The following is a 19,437-nucleotide window of genomic DNA, read 5'->3' as shown; positions in this document are numbered from 1 at the left end:
ACTGAGACCTGGCCCAGAGCCGCAAGCAGTTCACTCTGTGAGAGTGCTGGGTAAGCGTGTAGAGGTACTGGGTCTCAGCTCAGGACGGAGTCCGACTTCTACCTTTTTCTGCCGTGTGATGTTCGGTTAGATTATTTTGGTTAGTTTTCCTCTAAATTTTAATTTCTTCACGTGTGAAACAGCTGCCTCTGCTCTTCTCTAAGAGGAGTTGAGATTAAATGAGAGGCTTTACGGCTGAATCTCTAAAACATACAGTGCCGTGTGAATGTAGGTGGTATTTTTCACATAGTCAATAAATGCCAGTTTTCCAATTAAGTGTCCTGCTCTTGGTTTTGGTTCGGGCCATGATCTCAGGGTCGTGAGATGGAGCCTCTGGACAGGCTGTGCTTTCAGCCCAGAGTCTGCTTCTCTCCCTCCCCTCCCCTCCCCCCACCCCACACTTTCTCTCTCTAAAAAAATAATAAAAATAAATAAATGCCATTTATTTATACCCTCGCTTCTGTCCTCCTCAGTTGGTGTTCAAGCAGCTCCCCGAAGACTGGGAGAGGAGAATGAGAGCCCCCCACCATCGTTGCTGCCACTGCCTCTGTGTCTTCTGCTCCCCCCACCCCCACCCCATGCTTACCGATCCCAGAAGATGACTCAGGCAGCTTTTATTTCCTTGGGTTTTCATGCATGTCCTCCCATCAGAACACAGTGATTCACTTCTCAAGCTGTGGTCATTTGCTGCTCCTTGCAGCTGTTTTCCCAGAGGCCACCAGCGACCTTTGGTTAAGTCCAGTGGCATTTTTCCGGTTGCCACTTGCTGTCTTGGCGGCATGTCGGGGGCAGGGCAGGGGGCTCCTCCCTGCCATTCTGGATGTTGCCCCCTGCCTTGGTCCTGTTTTTCCTCCTGCTCCTCCAGCTCCTGTTTCTCAGCTTCTTGCCCTGCTTGTCTCTTCAGTGCTTGCCTTCTCCGGAGTTCCGTTAAATTCTTCTTCTCTTCTCACTGGCTCTGTTCTCCTAGGGCAGAGCCCATCTGCGCCCTTGCTGGATGACCTCAGTGTGAGTGGCTTCTGGATGGCTCTCTCTGGCCCCTAGAGAGAGCTGTGTTTCTGTCCTCTGCCTTTACGCGGCCACAAGAAAACCTCATGTTGCTCACAGCAAACACCCTCTTCCTCGAGGATATTTATTTTGTCCAGTTTGAAAATACAGTCCCAGTCAAATAATCCAAAGAAAGTGATGGGTTTTTTGGTTGTTTGATTTGGTTTTTGGAAGCATTTAGCCCAGATATCACCTCACGTCTTTCTTGAAGCTTTGTGTACCCCTTTCATGGCTGGCTGAGAAAACCCTCTTTTGTGTTTCCAAAGCCCCAGGGGAATATTTCTCTTCTGGCACATCCAAACTATGGTAGACTTTTGTCCTCAAGTAGACTGTGAGTTCCCTAAAGGCAAGAACTCAGCTTTCCATCCTTGTGGACTCAGAACCCAGCACATGGCCAAATGCCTCCTGGTGCCAATACGTGTCGGTTGAGTGGGTGAATCTGCGGTGGCCTTATTTGCTCCCCTCCTCTTCATGTCCAAGCATCATAACTGTCCTGCTCGTCAGCACGGGTAGTCGTAATAGAGTATGCAGGCTGGGTGGCTTGAACAACCAAAATTGATTTTCTCATCGTCCCAGAGTCTGGAAATCTGACATAAGTTTTCAGCAAGTTTGGTTTCTCCTGAGACGCCACTGGCCCTCACGCTGCCTCTTTACGTGGTCTTCCCCCGTGTGTGCGTGCATCTCCGTGTTTCTCCGTGTCCCCTGATAGTCTCCTCTTACAAGGGTACCAGTCATACTGGATTAGGGCCAGCCTAATAATGGCCTCATTTTAACTTAATTACTTCTTTAAAGACTCCAAGTAGAATCACATACCAAGGTACTGGAGGATCAGGGCTTCACCATAGGACTTCTGGGGAGGCACAGTTCAGCCTGTAACACTCTTACACTATTATCACCTTTTTTTTTGGACTTTATGTGTCAGCTTTCCTGGCTAGTCAGTGGAGAATAACTCTTTGGTTCTTGATCTTCCCTGAAAGTGATTCTTTGGCATTTCTTAGAGGTTGCTACTTACTGTGTGCTGGGTGCCAGGCTCTACCCATTCACTTCACCAAACTTAAAACAGAGTGCAATTTTTTTTTTTTAAGACTTTATTCATTTATTTATTTGACAGACAGAGATCACAAGTAGGCAGAGAGGCAGGCAGAGAGTGAGGGGGAAGCAGGCTTCCCCGCTGAGCAGGGAGCCCGTTGTGGGACTCGATCCCAGGACCCCGGGACCATGACCTGAGCCGAAGGCAGAGGCTTAACCACTGAGCCACCCAGGCGCCCCAAAACAGAATGCAATTTTTAACCTGCTTGGTTAGGAAACCACTTTTTCAGCATTATGATTAATTGTTGTAATAATGACATCTCATGGAGTGCCTGGGTGGCTCAGTGGGTTAAAGCCTCTGCCTTTGGCTCGAGTCACGATCTCGGGGTCCTGAGATCGAGCCCCGCATTGGGCTCTCTGCTCGGCAGGGAGCCTGCTTCCCTTCCTCTCTCTCTGCCTGCCTCTCTGCCTACTTGTGATCTATCTCTGTCAAATAAATAAATAAAATCTTTTAAAAAAATGAGGTCTCATGTGGGAGGGTGGTCTTCTCCTTGTTGGTGAAAACTCTGCTCACGGACATACGGGTTCGCTATAGGAGTGGGTACAGCGGTCAGAACCTGTGAGCTCAGCTCTGCTCAGGGCCGCATCATTTTAAAGATGAGAGAAATTCTAAGACTGAAGATTTAAGGTTTTCACCATGGGCCCCTCTGAACTCATATTCCTAGGAAACACTGCATAAAATAAAAGCAAAATGAAAATCACCCTCTTTAACTGGCACATAACCCAACAGCCTAGGAACAACAGAATTGTCAGGCCCGCTGAGACAAGAATTTTGTACACACAGTAGCCTTGGTTCTTAAGTTCTGGGCTTCTGCATTAATCAGCCTTTTTCTGATGTTCAACTTTCTTACAGTTTAATGCACAGCCCCTCCCCTGGGCTATTGGCTAGCTGACTTCGCTTTTGCCTCTTCATTTTCCACAGATGCCCTAGAAACTTGGCCTCCTGCTTCTTTTTTTTCACCTCTCCCCACACCGCTCAGCTTTCACCACTTTTGCTTGGGTTTCTCTTGTCTTAGGCTGCAGTTTTCTTGATTTCTCCTGGGTGTCCTTTCTTCCTCCTGGATTCGTCTTTTCCTTTCCTCTTTGCTTCCCCAACAGTCTTCTTTTAGAGGCAAGCTGAAGTTTCCAAGCTGATTTTGGCCTTTCTCTGTCACCTTGCCTTTGGTATAAAGCCGGGGGTTGGCCTACTATGGCCAAGTCCCTGAGGTCATATTGGTTTTTGTGTGGCCCCTAAGTCGAGGATTTACCTGTTTATAGGGTTGGAACAAAAACAAGGGCACAGAAAGAGTATTTCTTAACATGTGAAAATTATGAGATTCAAATTTTTGTGTTGATAAATAAAGTTTTATTGGAACACAGCCAGGCTTAGTTGTTTATGTGTTGTCTGTGTCTGCTTTCACGCTAAACTGGCAGAGTTCGGTAGTTGCAATAGAGACTTTACAGCTCACAAAGTCCAAAAACTATTTACTGTTGGGGCCTTTACAAAGAAGGTCAGCCCCACACTTCATATAAAGAGTTAGAAAGGCCGGAAAATAGCTTTGCATGACAGGAATCAATTTTGTTTACCTTTCTTTTCTTAGTGCTTACCAGAGTGCTGGATTAAAGCTAATGCTTAGTTCTAAAATTGTTTTGAGAGTCAAAAGTGGAGAGGCCTTTCTTCAGGGCAAACTTTCCCTGTGAAAGTATGTTATTATCTCTGCCATTTCTTTTGAATTAAATTTTGCCAGAAGAGATTTGTCATACCAGGGCCATTGAACCTTTTCTTTCATTTCTAAAATTGTATTAAAGGGAAAAAAAGAATTAGGTAAACCAAACAGATAAAACTCCTTTGTACTCTGCACACTCACACGAGGATTTAATTTCAGCTTATCCCATATACTTACTCATGGTTTAGTCTCAAAACGTTTAAGTACTGGGGTGATGAGATAATGTTAGCATTTGAGTACTAATCACAAGAAAGAGTTAGGCAAGGTTTGCCATCATGAGCATTTGGATTTTGTTCTCATCCATTAGGTATTTTGTGTACTTTGTACAACCCTCTATCTTGTCTTTGTTTTCACCTTCTTTGAAGGAAATCATTTACCACTGAAACTCAAACCTCCAGACGTGTAATGCCAAGTAAGGGTAAGAAATCTCTTCCCATTCCCCGAGATAGCCATTGTGTTATTTCTGTCTGTTATTCAGAAATGTGGCTGGATGGGGTTTCTCAATCCCCTAAGGCATTTGTTAACAGTACATTTGGAGTGTTCACAGAGTGCTGTGGGCTGGAAAAGGCATCAAAGGGATCACATTAGAAATGGAAGGTAGAGCCCTTGTCTTTCAAGGGGTTTGTAGTCTTTATGGCAAGAGAAGGGTGACATGCATGTGAATTTCGGAACATTTAACAGTGGCCTGTAGAGAAATACCAGTGCAGTGAATGGAGTTTCACCCAAGCCCGCGGCATGAAGAAGGGATCTCAGTGGGGAGGAGGGGTAAAGTAGGGAATGCTTGTTGGGTGACTCTGGGTGGTAAGGAAGGTAGTCATGATCACTAGGGAAGAAGCCAGTCCATACAGAGTAGATACTGAGTACTTCCTCCCAGATGGCTTCCCAAGATGCTTTGCTGGAACATTAAACCCTTAATGTTGCAAATGGAATAGTTTCCCCCCCAATAAATCCAGCTTCTCCCCTTGTCTTTAGGAATGTTTTCAGTGTCATTTTGTTTTCTGAATTATGTACCTGCCCTTTTCACAAAGCAGGTCCTTGAATGAGTGGGTTCTGTGAGGGGAAGGACAGCAAACAGATTGTTTGGCTCAAATGAAGAACTGATGTGTTTAGAAAAGGAGAGAGAGAGAGACAGATAAGAGGGAGGTGAGCTGATGGATGATCTTGATGTCTAGGCATTGGTTTGGGCTTGAGAAGGTCGGGGAGCAAGCCTTGAATGTGAGGAAAGTGGCCCAGGGAGACAGAACATCTCTCCATCTACCATGTTCTGGGGCTGACTTCACCTGCCCCATAAGATTTCCCCAGATTTTAACTGAGATACAGCATCCATTCTGCTTCTCATTTTAACTTAGCATTGGCTTCAGGTGCGTGCTGTTAGGCCTAATAATGTTAGGCTTTGGGGAGAAACCGAGAATCCCGTGTTTCAGGTGGTATCTGACTATGACTCGGTCTGAAGCACAAGCCCACAGTTTCCCTTGCGAGAGGGAAATAGCTCAGCTTGGTCTTTGATGCTTTTCAGGGTCTTCTTACCTGCAGGCTCCCTAGAGCCTTGTTCACACCATGCCTCCACCCGTAATCTGTATCTTCATCTCTCCCATCCTTCCTCTTACTCCTTACAAAACAAGCAAACAGAAACCCCATAACTCTTTGCAGGCAAATGCAGTGGACCTTAGAGGTCCTGTGGTGAGGTCCTGTGGATGGGGACACAGCCGTGGGTGGTTGGGCACTGTTGATAGTTCCTGAGAGAGCAGTGGCCCTGAAGGCAGGGGATCAGACCACCCTCCCTGAAGTCCCTGCTTTTCTAGCCCTGGTTTGTTCAGATTCGGTAAGCTCCATTCCAACTCAGTTCACAAGTGGTTTAAATCATTTATGTTATTTTTTTCAATTCACTTGGGAAATGAAAACAGACAGAAAATAGACATTTTCATTATTTTTAGAACAGTGTTTCACACCTACTATAGACTCCCCGAACTGGCCAAATGCAGATTTTGGCTCTAAGGTTGCTGATTAGATGCTGACTCTGTTCTTGAGGGCAGAAGTGAACACAAGGACAGATGCTTCCTTACTACCTTCCAAAGGGGCAAAAGGCAGTTATCTCTTTAGAAAGTAAACAGAAACAAAAATAAAAACTAAAACAGGTGCCACAAAGAAAACAGGGGCCAATCAGGTATTTTGTGTGTGTGTGTGTGTGTGTGTGTGTTTTCTTTTTTAAGGTCCTTTTAATTGAAAGCTTGGAGTAAAAATTGTGGTATACTTGGGAAAATGAGAAGTCAGTTGATCTAAGCTCAGATACTGGCTATTTCTGGCTGGTTCCCTATCCTTGGACAAGATTTTTTTTTTTTTTAATAACTTTTTACTTTGAAATCATTTAAGACAAGAAGTTGCAGAAGTAGTACAGAGAGTTCTGAGGTACCTTTCCCTCAGTTCTCCTCCCCACCAAAGAAAATATCTTCTACTTTGTCAACCAGGACACTCACATTGATACTATTAACTTAAACAGGACCTACTGGGATAGTTTTAACACGCTTTTGAAGTATGTGTGTGTTCTATGAAATTCTGTCACACTTAGGTTCGTGTATGCTTTTGATTTTTAATGTACAATTGAAATTATTTGGAGTTGTGTGGGTACTTTGTAATAGCAGAATAGAAAAACTGGGGACTGTTTAATCTAGAAATCTCAATTTAATACTCTTACTTTAAAAACTTCTGGATTAGGAAGTAGCAGGTCAGGTTCTAATTCCAGCTGCCCCGGCTAGAGGAGAAATGAGGGCGCTAACCCAGGCAGAAATACTGTTTTTCCCATGGTTTCAGGTGAAAACCTACAGATCATCGTTACTTTGATCTTTTGCTGTGCCAACCCCTGTCCACAGCATCTGTCCCATTAGCTAACCTAAAATAGCCTCAAATCTTTCTACTTACCTCCTTCCCTTGCCAGGGTTATTGCAGTAGCCTCCACACGGATTCCCTCTGCAACCCATTGTCCACACAGCTGCCAGAACACTCTTTTACAAATGGAAAGCAGATTATGTTATTCCTCCTTGTAAACCTTCCTCCAGTGGCTTCCATTGCACTGAAATGAAATCAGAACTCCTTATCAGAGCCCACGAGGCCCTTGGGATTGGCAGCTTCTGCTACTTCAGTCACATGACTAACTAGTCTCCCTCCTCACTGTGTGTGCTCTGGCCCTACGGGTCTCCTGGTGGCCAGGTTAATTCCCGTTGAGGCCTATGTTCCAGCTGTCCCCGTGTCTGGTATGCCCTCCTCCTAGTTGTGCTGTAATGATTAGCTCCTTCTGTTAACTTAGGTGCCAGGCCTCTTCAGTAAGGTCTACCCAGTCTGTGCAAGTTAGACCCCTCCCAAGTCACTTTCTGGCGTATTGGTGTTGTATCTGTTTTCTCTCCTTGTCGCTTATAACACTCTCTGAGCCTGGCCTCTGCGCTTGACTGGGTTTGTTTTTACTTGACCAGTAAGTTATCCATCCTTAGACTGTAAGCTGGTTGAGAAATAGTAACTGGCTGCTTCAGCCTTTATCCCTGGTGCGTAGGACAGTGCCTGCCCCACAGGAGGTCTCAGTTGTGATTTTTGGAGGAGGTGCTCCAGTGGACACATTGATGCAGGTGATCACAGAGGTTCTTGAAACCGAAAAAATGACTTGATTGAATGAAATAATTTGAGGTTTAAGAATCATGATTTTTTTTCCATTTTGGGGGACTCTGAGGAGAACACCATTAAATTACTATATACTGTAGATCCTATTTTATGTACCCATGTTTTACTAGCAGGCCTTTTTCTGAATCAGGGCCACTTGAGGTGGGAAAAGTCAGTCTTCCATACCCTTGCAGACAGACTCCTTTCTGCTTGAACGTGTCAGGCCATGTTAGTGATTTGAAGAGGTAAAGTTGAAATATATTCATTTCCCCCATCAGTGGTGCCTTGACACTGCAGAAGACCACTGAACAGGATTCAACTTTCTCGGTAATACAGAAGGTACATGATTCTAAGTACAGAAGGTACTCAGAATCATGTGGCTTGACATTTAGCCAAACTTGCTTTCATTATTAACTTAAACACGTTCTTTTTCTTTTGCATTTCACGTGTAAGTAATGGCTCCCGAGGCTGGGAGACTCATAGCTGCTAATGTTCTCACTGAAATGAAAAGAGAATGATTTATGTCCTCTGCTGCATTTCTTAAATTCCTGTTTAACTTTCATTTTATTGATAGAGCCACATTACCAAAATGTCACTGTGTTTATTTATTTTTTTTTTTAAGATTTTATTTATTTATTTGACAGACAGAGATCACAAGTGGGCAGAGAGGCAGGCAGAGAGCGGTGAGGGGAAGCAGAGTCCCTGAGGAGCAGAGAGCCTGATGTGGGGCTCGACCTGAGCCAAAGGCTGGGGCTTAACCCATTGAGCCACCCAGGCGCTCCCACTGTGTCTACTTTTGATGGTATTTCCAGCTACTTGTGCCTTTGAAGCAGTTTCAGAAACATAATGCACTTCAGGAATAGAGATGCATGTGTTTTTAGACACGTGTTATGCTGACAATGCTTTGCTACTGCTGAAGGAATGGTTTCTGAGTGAAAGAAATCGTTAAGTATTTTTATCAGAGGTTAATACATTTTATCTAATTAAATTCTGGAGTTCTCTTTTGAAAAATGCATGTGCTCATCTAGCTTCTAGTAATGTAAATGATGACCTTTGGTTCCTTTCCTGGTGGTTTTATTGTTGTTATTGGTAATGCATTGTTTTTCAAGCAAATATGTGCTTATCAATCTGGAAGGTGGCATTTTCTGCTAAAAGCATTATTGCCATTTTCACATTGTTAGGCCTCTACCTTGTAGGGCGTTTTCTTGAGAACTTATTTTCTTTTATTGATTTTTTTTTTTTAAAGATTTTATTTATTTATTTGACAGAGAGAAATCACAAGTAGGCAGAGAGGCAGGCAGAGAGAGAGGAAGGGAAGCAGGCCCCCTGCTGAGCAGAGAGCCCGATGCGGGACTCGACCCCAGGACCCTGAGATCATGACCTGAGCTGAAGGTAGTGGCTTAACCCACTGAGCCACCCAGGCGCCCTCTTTTATTGATTTTTAAAAATGGCACACCGGTGGTCAGTGTGAATTCATATTATGAAAAATGTGAGTGGCGGAATATGATTAGACATACTACAAGGTAGTCGTTTGTGTGAAAAATTGATGCTCTGAAGCATCTGCTACCAAAATTTGTTCTCTTTGTGTTACCCTTCCTCCCCGTCCTTGGGGCCACTTAATGGTTCTGCATTTTTTTTGAAGAGCCAAACAGGACTTGAGGGAGACAGTGGGGAGGAGGAAGAGTAGGAGGGGATACAATGAGCAGGCTCTTTTCCCAGAAGCCTCTCACTTGCAGCGTCTGAAATGACTGTTGTTGGGGAAAAGTGGTATTCATACTGATGAGGTAAAAATGCCGGCCCATTTCGAGGAGCTATTGTTTTCATACTAGGACTTCTTTGTACAAACAAAAGGACGTTCTAAAGGAAAAGGACCGTTTGCAGTTGAGTGTTTTCCATTCTGGTAGCGTCTGAGAATAATTTTCAGAAATTCCTAGTATTACATGCAATCATTGCTTAGCAATTGGATCTTTTTATTTTTATGATGGCAGTTTGCATTTAATTTCTGTTTTAAGTCCCACCCACGTTTTTAAATAATGTAATACAGTTTACCCTTGAACAACACGGGGTTTAGTGACGCCCACCCTGTGCCTGGTCAGAAATCCGAAAATAACTTTTCACTCCCCCAAAGCTTACCAATTGTTGGCCTCCTGTTGACTGGAAGCCTTACCAATCACATAAAGAGTCAGTTAACTCGTATTTTGTATGTTTTATGTACTATATGCTCTGTACCATATTGTTATAATATGAGAAGTTAGAGAAAAGAAAGTGTTATTGAGAAAAATCATAAGGAACTGTAAGTCAAGGAACACCAAAGATTGCCAGCAACACCCGAAGCTGAAAGTAAGAAATGGAACAGATTCTTCCCTGAGCCCTCAGAGAGAGCATGGCACTGTGAACACCCTGATTTTGGACTTCTGGCCTCCAGAACTATGCCAAATAAATTTCTGTTGTATTAAGCAGTCCAGTTTCCAATAACTTGTCCCAGTAGCTATATGAAACTAATCAGGGTGGGTAGAACAGGAATTGACTAGAAAGAAGCATGAGAGAACTCTGAGGGGGTGAAGGAAATGTTCTATATTTTGATAGGGCTTTGGGTTAAAAGAATGAATACATTTGCCACAACTCATCTGCTAGTACACTTGAGATTTGTGCGTGTTATTCTATGTAAGGTTTCCCTCAAGAACAAAAAGTGCCATAAATAAACATTGAATTCTGGTTATTCATATGCATGCTGAAGCATTTAAGGGTGAAGCGTACAGATGTCTGCAACTTATTTTAATTGGTGGGTGGACGGATGGGCCGATATGTGAGAAAGCAAACATAGCAAACTGTTAACCACTGTAGAATCTAGGTGGGGGGCGTTTGAAGTTTGCTGTACGCTTCTTTTAATTTTTTTTTCTTTTAAGATTTTATTTATTTATTTGACAGAGAGAGACACAGCAAGAGAGGGAACACAAGCTGGGGAAGTAGGAGAGGGAGAAGCAGGCTTCCCGCTGAGCAGGGAGCATGATGTGGAACTCAATCCCAGCACCCTGTGACCATGACTTGAGCCAAAGGCAGACGCTTGACGATTGAGCCACCCGGACACCCTCTTTTAACTTTCTTTCTTACGTGTTTGAAAGTTTTCATGATAAAATGATGGAGGAAAAAAAAAAAAAAAAGAAAGAGAAAATACATTTATAGTACTGCAGTGTGTTTACCGAAAAAAAAAACAACAACCCAAAACCTTTGTTAAGTGGATCCACGTAGTTCAAACCCATATTGTTTGGGGGCCAGTTGTAAATTGTTTTCTTAACTGTTGGGTGACTAAGTGAAATATGTATAATTTGCCCAATAGCATAATTCTGTGACCTGTGTAATCCATATGGGTGCTGTGGCTTTTGTAGGACTGCCTACAATTTTAGTAGTAAGATTGATTCAAGGTTTTCATTCAAAATCACCTAATTTGTCTTCCTCATGTCTATGAGTCAAATCTCTGGGAAGAGTAGTTCATTGGACATAGGACAAATATTGGACTGTGAGTATCTGTCATCTTTATAAATGTTTGGGGGAGGGGCACTTTTGTGAGTGGTGATGTTCTATGATTATTTTTTTAAATTAAAAATATTGTTAGATAACAAAGTGTTCTCAAACTTGGCAGATTCTAACAACCATTTGATTGCGTGGGTTAGGAATTCAGAAGGGATTCAGCTGTGTGGTTTGTGTCTGATCCATATGATGTCAGTTGTGGTGCCTGGGGCTGGAGGCTTCAATTTTAAGACGGCTTCTTCCCTCCTCCATCTAGTGCCTGGGCTGGGGGTGTGCTGACTGTTGATTCTGGCTCTTGGCAGGAGACTCAGCGAGAGCTGTTGGTTTGAGCACTGACACATGGTCTCTCCAGTGTGCTTGCACTACCCTCAGCATGGCAGCTGGGTTTCCAGAGGGAGTGTCCCCAAAAGGTGTAGGTAGAAACTTTAAGGCTCAAAGCTTCTTATGACCTAGCCCATAAGTTCCAGAACACTATTTCTCCCACATTTTATTGGTCAGATAAGACACTAACACCAAGCTAGACTCAAAGTAAGGGGAATTATCCTCCATTTTGCACTAGGAGAAGCGGCAGAGATTTCAAGGCTATCTTTTTTTTTTTTTTTTTTTTTTTTAAAGATTTTTATTTATTTATTTGACAGAGAGAAATCACAAGTAGATGGAGAGGCAGGCAGAGAGAGAGAGAGAGAGGGAAGCAGGCTCCCTGCCGAGCAGAGAGCCCGATGCGGGACTCGATCCCAGGACCCTGAGATCATGACCTGAGCCGAAGGCAGCGGCTTAACCCACTGAGCCACCCAGGCGCCCTCAAGGCTATCTTTAATAGCTGGTGATGGGATCACATCAGGATTGCATTTACTTAATAGCAATTTATGCCTCTCCTGAAGTTCAGATAGCTTAAAGTATAAATACTAATAAGTAGTTCCACTTAAGGGGAACCTATTCCAAATGATACAGCCTTCAATTAAAAAAAAAAAAAGTCTGATGTGATTCATCCCAGTCATTTAATGGATGACTGTAATCTCAAAACATCTAGAAAGATGTCAGTCCTCTGAGTCATAGTGCAAGCTAGTTTGTTCGAGGAGTTCAAAGGAATCATAGATCTTACAGCTGGAAAGGACTCCCAAGGGATTACATCATCAATATCACCTTCCAAAAAGATTTATTGAGCACCACATAGGTGCCAGGCCCTGGAAATGCAGAGGAGAAAATGACACAATTCTTGCCTCTGAGACATAGTTGAGGAAACAGGACTGATGCATAAGAGATGAATAGAAATCCATGGAATATAGTCTGGGTGGCAAAAGTACAGGTGATATGTGCACAGGAAGGAAGAGTCATCAGTAGAGGCTGTTGGGGCTGGGGCAGGGGCTGGGAAAGGGCATAAGGAGATAGGCTTCCCATTACACTGAAAACAAAATCCAGAGTGTTGGTCGTCACCTTCAAGTCCCTCTGTGAACTCGATCCCTGCTTCCTCTCCAATCTCCTTTTCTACCTTGTTTTTCCTCCCTCTCTGGCCCCCTTCCTTGAATATGCAGACATTTCAGGACCTTTGCTCTTGCTCATTCCTTGGCCTGGAATGCTCTTTCCCTAGATATTCCCGTGGCTTGCTTTCTGACTTCAGTCAGATCTCTGGTCAAATATGCCCTCTTCAACCCTTCTCTGGCCACCCACCTCATCTACTTCCTATCCTTCATCACTGTTCATCTTCATGAAGGCAGGGTCATTGTCTCCCTTGTTCCTTACTGTACCTCAGCACCTAGAACAGTGCCTGGCAAATACTTGGTGCCTGATAAAAAATGGCTGAATGAATCAATAAGGATGCACATGTAGAACTTGAGATGGGGAAGGATTTAGCAAAATGGAAGACAGGTGGTACTGCTGGCTGCTTGCAAGGTAGAATGAAAGAGAAGCAAAAGTATACCAATACATTCACAGGTCGTTTGTTTTAATGCTGACCTCAGGGTCCTCATTCAACAACTTCTGGGCCTTCAGACCGCCCCCCCCCCCAAGCCCCCATAGCTTCTTCATGTGGTAAGCACTACAATAGGGCTTACCAGGGAGTGATTCACTCAGACCAGATACACTGTGTCATGCCAGGTCTCGGTTATCAGAGAACTTGCCGTTCCTCAAAAGTACTCTGTACGATAGCGCTTCTTAGTCTTTGTTCCTGTTTGTATTTCTATCTGGAATATCCTGCTTTTTGTCTTGACATTTTGAAATTCCATGTGGATGACCTCTTTCCTCCATTGTACTTAATAGTTATGTGATTTGATATCAAATAAGCATATTCTGCTTCACCTGGAAATATTTATATACATGTAGTTCTTTCACTTAAGTATAAACTCTTTGAAGAGCCTGGGTCTAGTTTGCTTTTTATTCTCTGGTACAGAGCATTGGAGATTCTTTCTTTTTTTTTTTTTTTCATCCAGAACAAATCTATTTAATGGAGATGGGTAGCAGATGTTCCACTATGATTAATTAGTCCAGGGGCCTGTTAACATTAGGTAGAGAAGAAGCCACCATCAGTCTTTTGGGAGTAGCCTCCATTGGTGGCTGCAGTGTGAGGGGACACTATGGATCCCTGGATGCTGTGGATAGACTCCTTCTTAGGGTTGATTCAGTATCTGATGTTAGACCGGGAAGTGATGGAAGGTGGTGGAGGAGGGGGTAAAAGTTCTCCAGGGAATTGGGTCTTAATGATTTCATGGGTATCCTGGGTAGTCTCCTGGTGTAAGAGTATCTCACTTTTGTTCTTGAATGTCCCTGTGTGGTGGTTGTACAAGGCTGCTAAGCGAAAATCCAGGTCATCCTTTGGTATCTCAGGATCAAAAAAATAAACATCCCGCCTCATGGAGGTGATTGTGGGAGTTGAGCTGAGCCGACTCCAGGGTTCCTGTTGCTGAGCAAGGTGAGCTGGGTTCTTATATGGCAGTTTCTTGGAAGCCCGGAGTTTTCCCAGGTAGGTCTCATCGTTATCCAACGTAGGGTGCTGGAAAGGGTCTCGGGTGAAAGGCATGGTAAAATGCGGAGTGAGAAGCTGGTGTGAAGGATGGAAAGCCTGGAGATTCTTAATAAGAATGTGTTAAACTTACTTGAATATGAGAAATTAGAGTTCTTCAAGCCCTTAGTGTAAAATGAATACATATGTCTAGAAATCAGAAGAGGCAATGTTAAATTCCCAAGGAAACTAAACAGTAATAAAATTATCTTCATTAGTGGGCTTCTCTGGTTAGTGTGATCAGTTTAGCTTTCTCAGGTGACATTCATGGCTCACAAAGGGCCTGTAGAATCAACAACTTACACGTTTTTATATCAGGTTACTGATTGCTGCATAATATACCATGCCAACATTTAGTGGCTTTAAACAATAACAGCTTATTAGTTCTCACAATTTTGTAAGTTGGCTGGGCTCAGCTGAGTGGTTCTGTTGCTCCACGTTGTGTCAATTAGTGTCACTAAGGCAGTGGATGCTTGCAGTTGCAGAGCCTGCCTGGTCCTAGAATGTCCAGTAAAGCTTCACTCACACATCTTGTGTTGGCTATAGACAGGAACAGCTTTGCTCCTCTCCACGATGGCCTCATTTCCTTGGGCAGGTAGACTGGGCTCCTGATCGCGTGGTCCCAAAACTCCAAGTGTGTGGGGGCACTGCCACATCTCTCAAGGTCTAGATCAGGACTTGGCACAGCATCCCTTCCACCACGTTGTCCTGGTCCAGGTGAGTCCCAAGGCCAGCCAAATTCAGGGGGAGGGCGTGGAAATGCCACCTCTTGGTGGGTTGGGTGGCATGTGTGTAACAGAGCTGTGAGGAGTTATCAGGGACAATGTTTGCAGACAGTCCACATCAGCATGCTTCGATTTTTAATAGTTTTACCTCTTCAGTGGGAAGTAGAGCATTATTAGTGAAGTCACAGGTCTTGAGTATTAGTTGAGCCCCTTGTGTTTGAATTATGAAGTGTTTATAGAGAGAAGTGTTGTGAACATTTTGGGCTTAATTGAGCAGCAGCTGAAGATCGTTGGCTGTGTTGCCCTGGTTTTCTGCTTTCCTTGGCATTTATGTTGTATCGTACATGTTCCATTGGTTGGGGCGGAGGTTGGAATCAGAAGCCAAAGCCTCTGAAAGGCGGTTTGGGACTCTTGTCTAGTTCTCAGGGTAACCTAGACCAAGGGACTCTGTCTGCGGGTCACGTAAGCCCAGGCCAAGAAGCAGAAGGGAACAAGCCTGTTGCTCTAGGCCAATGGTATAATGTTAATAGATGGCAGAGGAAAACTTGAACTATTCAACTGCTGTTTGGCTTCTGCCTTCTCTGTTTTAACTGGTTTCTCTGATTCCTTTCTTGCCTCCTAAAGTTCATTTCCCACAAAGCAACCAGAGTGATCTTTTAAAAATGTCAATCATATCATGTACTTCCTCAGCTTAAAATAAACCAGTGGGTTTCCCTTGTACTTGTGATAAAATAGCAACTCCTCCTTAGCATAGATTGGCTCCTGCTCCCACCTCTGACACACACCTCCTACGACTCTCCCCTCCCTCTTTATGTTTCAAGCCACTTTTTGCTTGTTTCTGTTCCTGGAGCCCTCAGGTTTATCCTGCCAGGTTCATCCTGCGTTAGGGCCTTTTTCTTTTTGTTCCTTTTCTCTGGAACACTCTACTCCTAGATCTCTGCGTCTGGTCTTCATTCCAGGCCCAGCCCCAGCCCAGATGACCTTGGAGAGACCTGCCTGACCTCCCAGGCAATAGCAGTGCACCGGGCACTTCCCTTGTTTCTCTGTTCTGTTCTTTTTAGCACTGAACCTCTGTTTCTCATTTTTCTCATTTATAAAATGTGGTTGATAACAGTATGTACTTCATAGAGTTGTTACGAGGATTAAGTTAGTTAATATTTAGAAGGCTATTGGGTATATGGTATGCTCTCAAATGTTAGCTGTTATTATATCACTCTTTGCCACTTGGAATTTCCCTGCTTATTTTTTTGCTTCTTTACTGACTTCTCCCATTACTGGAGTGTTAGCTCTTTGCAAGCAGGTACTGCCTTTGCCTGTCTTGTTCATGTTCCATCTCTAGTCCCATTGTGTCAACATATACAGTAGATCTTCGGTAAGTAGTCCTTTATAAAGTGAATAAATGAAAGGCAGGAATGGTCATCCCGAATAAGCCAGAAAAATCCTTGGTAATATGAAATTAAAGCTTGAGAAACATGAATGGATAGGACAAGACTGTTTAATTGCTCAAAATGAGTTTAAGAGTTTTGATCCAGAAGAATTCTATTTCAGGACACTGAAAGAACTTGGGGATAATTTGTTATTAAGTATTATTTCATAGAATTTTGAAGAATGGAAAAATGTCAGAATTATGAAGGTAGGTAAAGGCAGTCCTAATTTTCAATAGTGAGGAATATGGTTCAAAAGCCATAGACCGAGAGAGAATGTGTTATCCTCCTCATGGGCAGAGTTCTAAAATGGATTAGTAAAAGGATGGTTTGTGAATGCTTATAACAGCATTGTTTAGTGGGCAGCTGGGGCACCCTTAGAGAAAGGAGGCCTGGAAAAATAGTTTTGTTTTGTTTTCCAAGTTACCACTTTAGTTCGGTGGTAGAATCAAGATAAAAATAAAGATCTCCTGATTCTTTTCCAACAGTGCTTTCAAACTCCTCAAATTTTTTACATAAAACATATTTTCTTTTGTATGTTGTTATTTTGAGGATAAGCTTAAAAAAAAAGCCACTTTTGAAGGCTCTCTGGAGGCTCAGTTGGGGAACATTGATCCTTAGAAGTTCAAAGGCAGGGCGCCTGGGTGGCTCAGTGGGTTGGGCCTCTGCCATTGGCTCAGGTCATGACCTCAGGGTCCTGGGATAGAGTCCCGCATCGGGCTCTCTCCTCAGTGGGGAGCCTGCTTCCCCTTCTCTCTCTGCCTGCCTGTCTGCCTACTTGTGATCTCTCTCTCTCTGTCAAATAAATAAATAAAATCTTAAAAAAAAAAAAAAAAAGTTCAAGGGCATATTCTCAGAGATCCATGAGATTTCATTCCCTTTTTTTCTGCTTTAAAGGAGGTTTGTGCACTACTAGGTCCAGAAAGTTGCTACTATATTTTGCCAGGTTATTTGATTAACACAACTTTACCTGTTGTCCATCTACAGAAAAGAGTGTATGTTCTTCCATTCGACCTGTGTTGTTCAACATGGTAGCCTCTACTGCAAGTGTTGAACAGTAAAAATGTAGTAACTCCAAATTGATGTGTGCTGAAGTGGAAAATGTATGCTGGATTCAAATGCATACCATATTTTAGTACCAAAAAGTAATGTAAGCTATCTAATCATTATTTATTTTGCGTGCCTATTAAAATGATGTTTTGATATATTGGGTTACATAAAATTCATTATTAAAATTAATTTCATCTTGGGGGCATCTGGTGGCTCAGTTGGTTAGGCATCTGCCTTTGACTCAGGTCATGATCTCTGAGTCCTGGGACGGAGCCCTGTGTGGGTCTCCCTGCTTAGTGGGGAGTCTGCTTCTCCCTCTCCCTCTATTCCCACCCTCCACCTCATGCTCTCTCTCTTCAATAAATTAAAAAAAATCTTAAAAAATTAATTTCATCTTGTTTTTCTTTTTAGAAATGTGGTGCTAGGCCACTAGAAAATTTAAAATTATATGTGTGGCTCAGATTATTGGATGGTAAGCCCTTAGAATTTGTTGCCTTTCTCAGATGCAAGGGTTGATGGAATTGGTTCTCCTTGTGTTAGCAAAATGGCTGCATCTGTAAGGCGGGAAGTTAGTGGGAAGGGGCAACTCCTGATGCATCTGTCACTTTTATCAGGAAAAGCAGTAGTCTTCCCAGAAACCCCCAGCCAATTTCCTTTTTTGTTTCGGTGGCTGGGAGTTTTGCATGGTTACTCCTTGCTGCAGGAGAGGCTGCACAGTGAATGTTTCTTCTTCCAGCCTCTAGAATGGAAATAGTACATGAAAAAGAAGTTGGCAGTGACAGTTGTGTTAGCCCAAAGAACAGGATGGCACCCTGCTTAGGTTGAGTTTTATTAAACAACTCCTATGTAGAGATGGGATAACTGAGGACCAGAGACGCTCTTCCCTTTGATTCTTATATAAATTATTTACACGGTAAGAGTAAGACTTCTCACTTTACCTCTTTCTACCTTTCTAACTTCATTAGCAAGAAGAGTGTATTCCTGAAAATGACAGGGCATGTTGGTATAATTGTCACTATTTTGCATCTTTTTAACATTGGTTTGGACATTTTCTTTTACTACAAAGTAATTTTTAAGGAATAGACATAATTTTTATGTTCATCTCCTCATTAACTTGTTGTATTTCTCTATGAGTGTTCCCTGTGCTTCTCTTTTTTAACCAGTGGCCCATTATGGGCATCATAATGTCTGAACAATGTATGTCTAAGAATAAAACAATTTTAAAACACCGTGATTACTGGCAGCATTCAGCTGAGTTTCTGATCGTCACCACCTGCTGTAGTGCTCCTTAGATATGAATTTGCATGTTCTCAAACCATTCTGCTTTGAAGAAAAAACTGTTGATTGATTTAAAAATACAAATTGAACTAGATGCCAAGTACTGCCTTTAAAGACTCAAGGCCCTCACCCCAATGTACCCTGCCCCACTCCTCCCAACAGAGTCCCTTGAGAACGACTTTGGGAAATGGTGGTGATGCGATGGTACTTGTATTTGTAAGAGCATGAAAATGAGAGGTTGGAAAAATATAAGAAATTCAAGTTTTGCTGAAGATAATTGACCTGTGGAATATTGTAATGCAAATGGGTTTGGTGTGTTTTAATGGAAAGAATTCAAAACAGATGGTCCCTGACTTGATTTTTCAACTTTATGACGGTGTGAAGGCTGTACGCATTCAGTAGAAACTTGGGAGCATAAGTCTTCTCCCAGGCAGGCAGGACACAGCCCGACACCCTCCGGTGACAACGGGCAGCAGGGGGAGCCACGGCTCCCAGTCAGCCATGTGATCCTGCAACGAACGCTCTCTGCTCAGACCCCATTCTGTTCCTCACTTCCCAAGTGAGTACAGCTGTTCAACATTTTCTTACAAAATAGGCTTTGTGTGAGATGATCTTTTCCCACTGTGGGCAAACGTAAGTGTTCTGGGCAGTTAAGGTAAATGAGATTAAGCAATGATGTTCAATAGGGTTGGCATATGGAATGTATTTTCTGTAGGATATTTTAAACTTAGGATGAGTTTTTAGGAAGTAACTCCTTTGTAAGTCAAGGAAGATCTTTATTTTAAATAGTTAAGTGTCTGTTGTGGGTTGAAAAGCTAGGGACATTTATTTTGACCATTTAGTTCCCAGAGAATCTGAATAGGAAACTAGTGAGCTGTGGAATGTCCCTCTGTCTATTCATTGTTGGGCTTTAT

The 19,437-nt window shown here is 43.0% G+C and overlaps 1 protein-coding gene and 1 pseudogene across 2 annotated transcripts in view; one reads left to right on the top strand and one right to left on the bottom strand.

Moving 5' to 3' along the window:
- The window catches only part of CRADD (CARD and death domain containing adaptor protein), a 184,656-nt gene that overhangs the window by 16,698 nt on the left and 148,521 nt on the right, over positions 1-19,437 (top strand). The window lies entirely within an intron of this gene.
- LOC309868994 (cilia- and flagella-associated protein 276 pseudogene) lies at positions 13,493-14,128 on the bottom strand (annotated as a pseudogene). Its single transcript has one exon. The product of its transcript is annotated as a cilia- and flagella-associated protein 276 pseudogene (transcript).

This window comes from Mustela nivalis (assembly GCF_964662115.1).
Source record: "Mustela nivalis genome assembly, chromosome: 7".
In the NCBI taxonomy this organism is placed as follows: domain Eukaryota; kingdom Metazoa; phylum Chordata; class Mammalia; order Carnivora; family Mustelidae; genus Mustela; species Mustela nivalis.
Note: the sequence above shows the minus strand (reverse complement) of the source record. Positions and strands in the feature narration are given on the sequence as shown.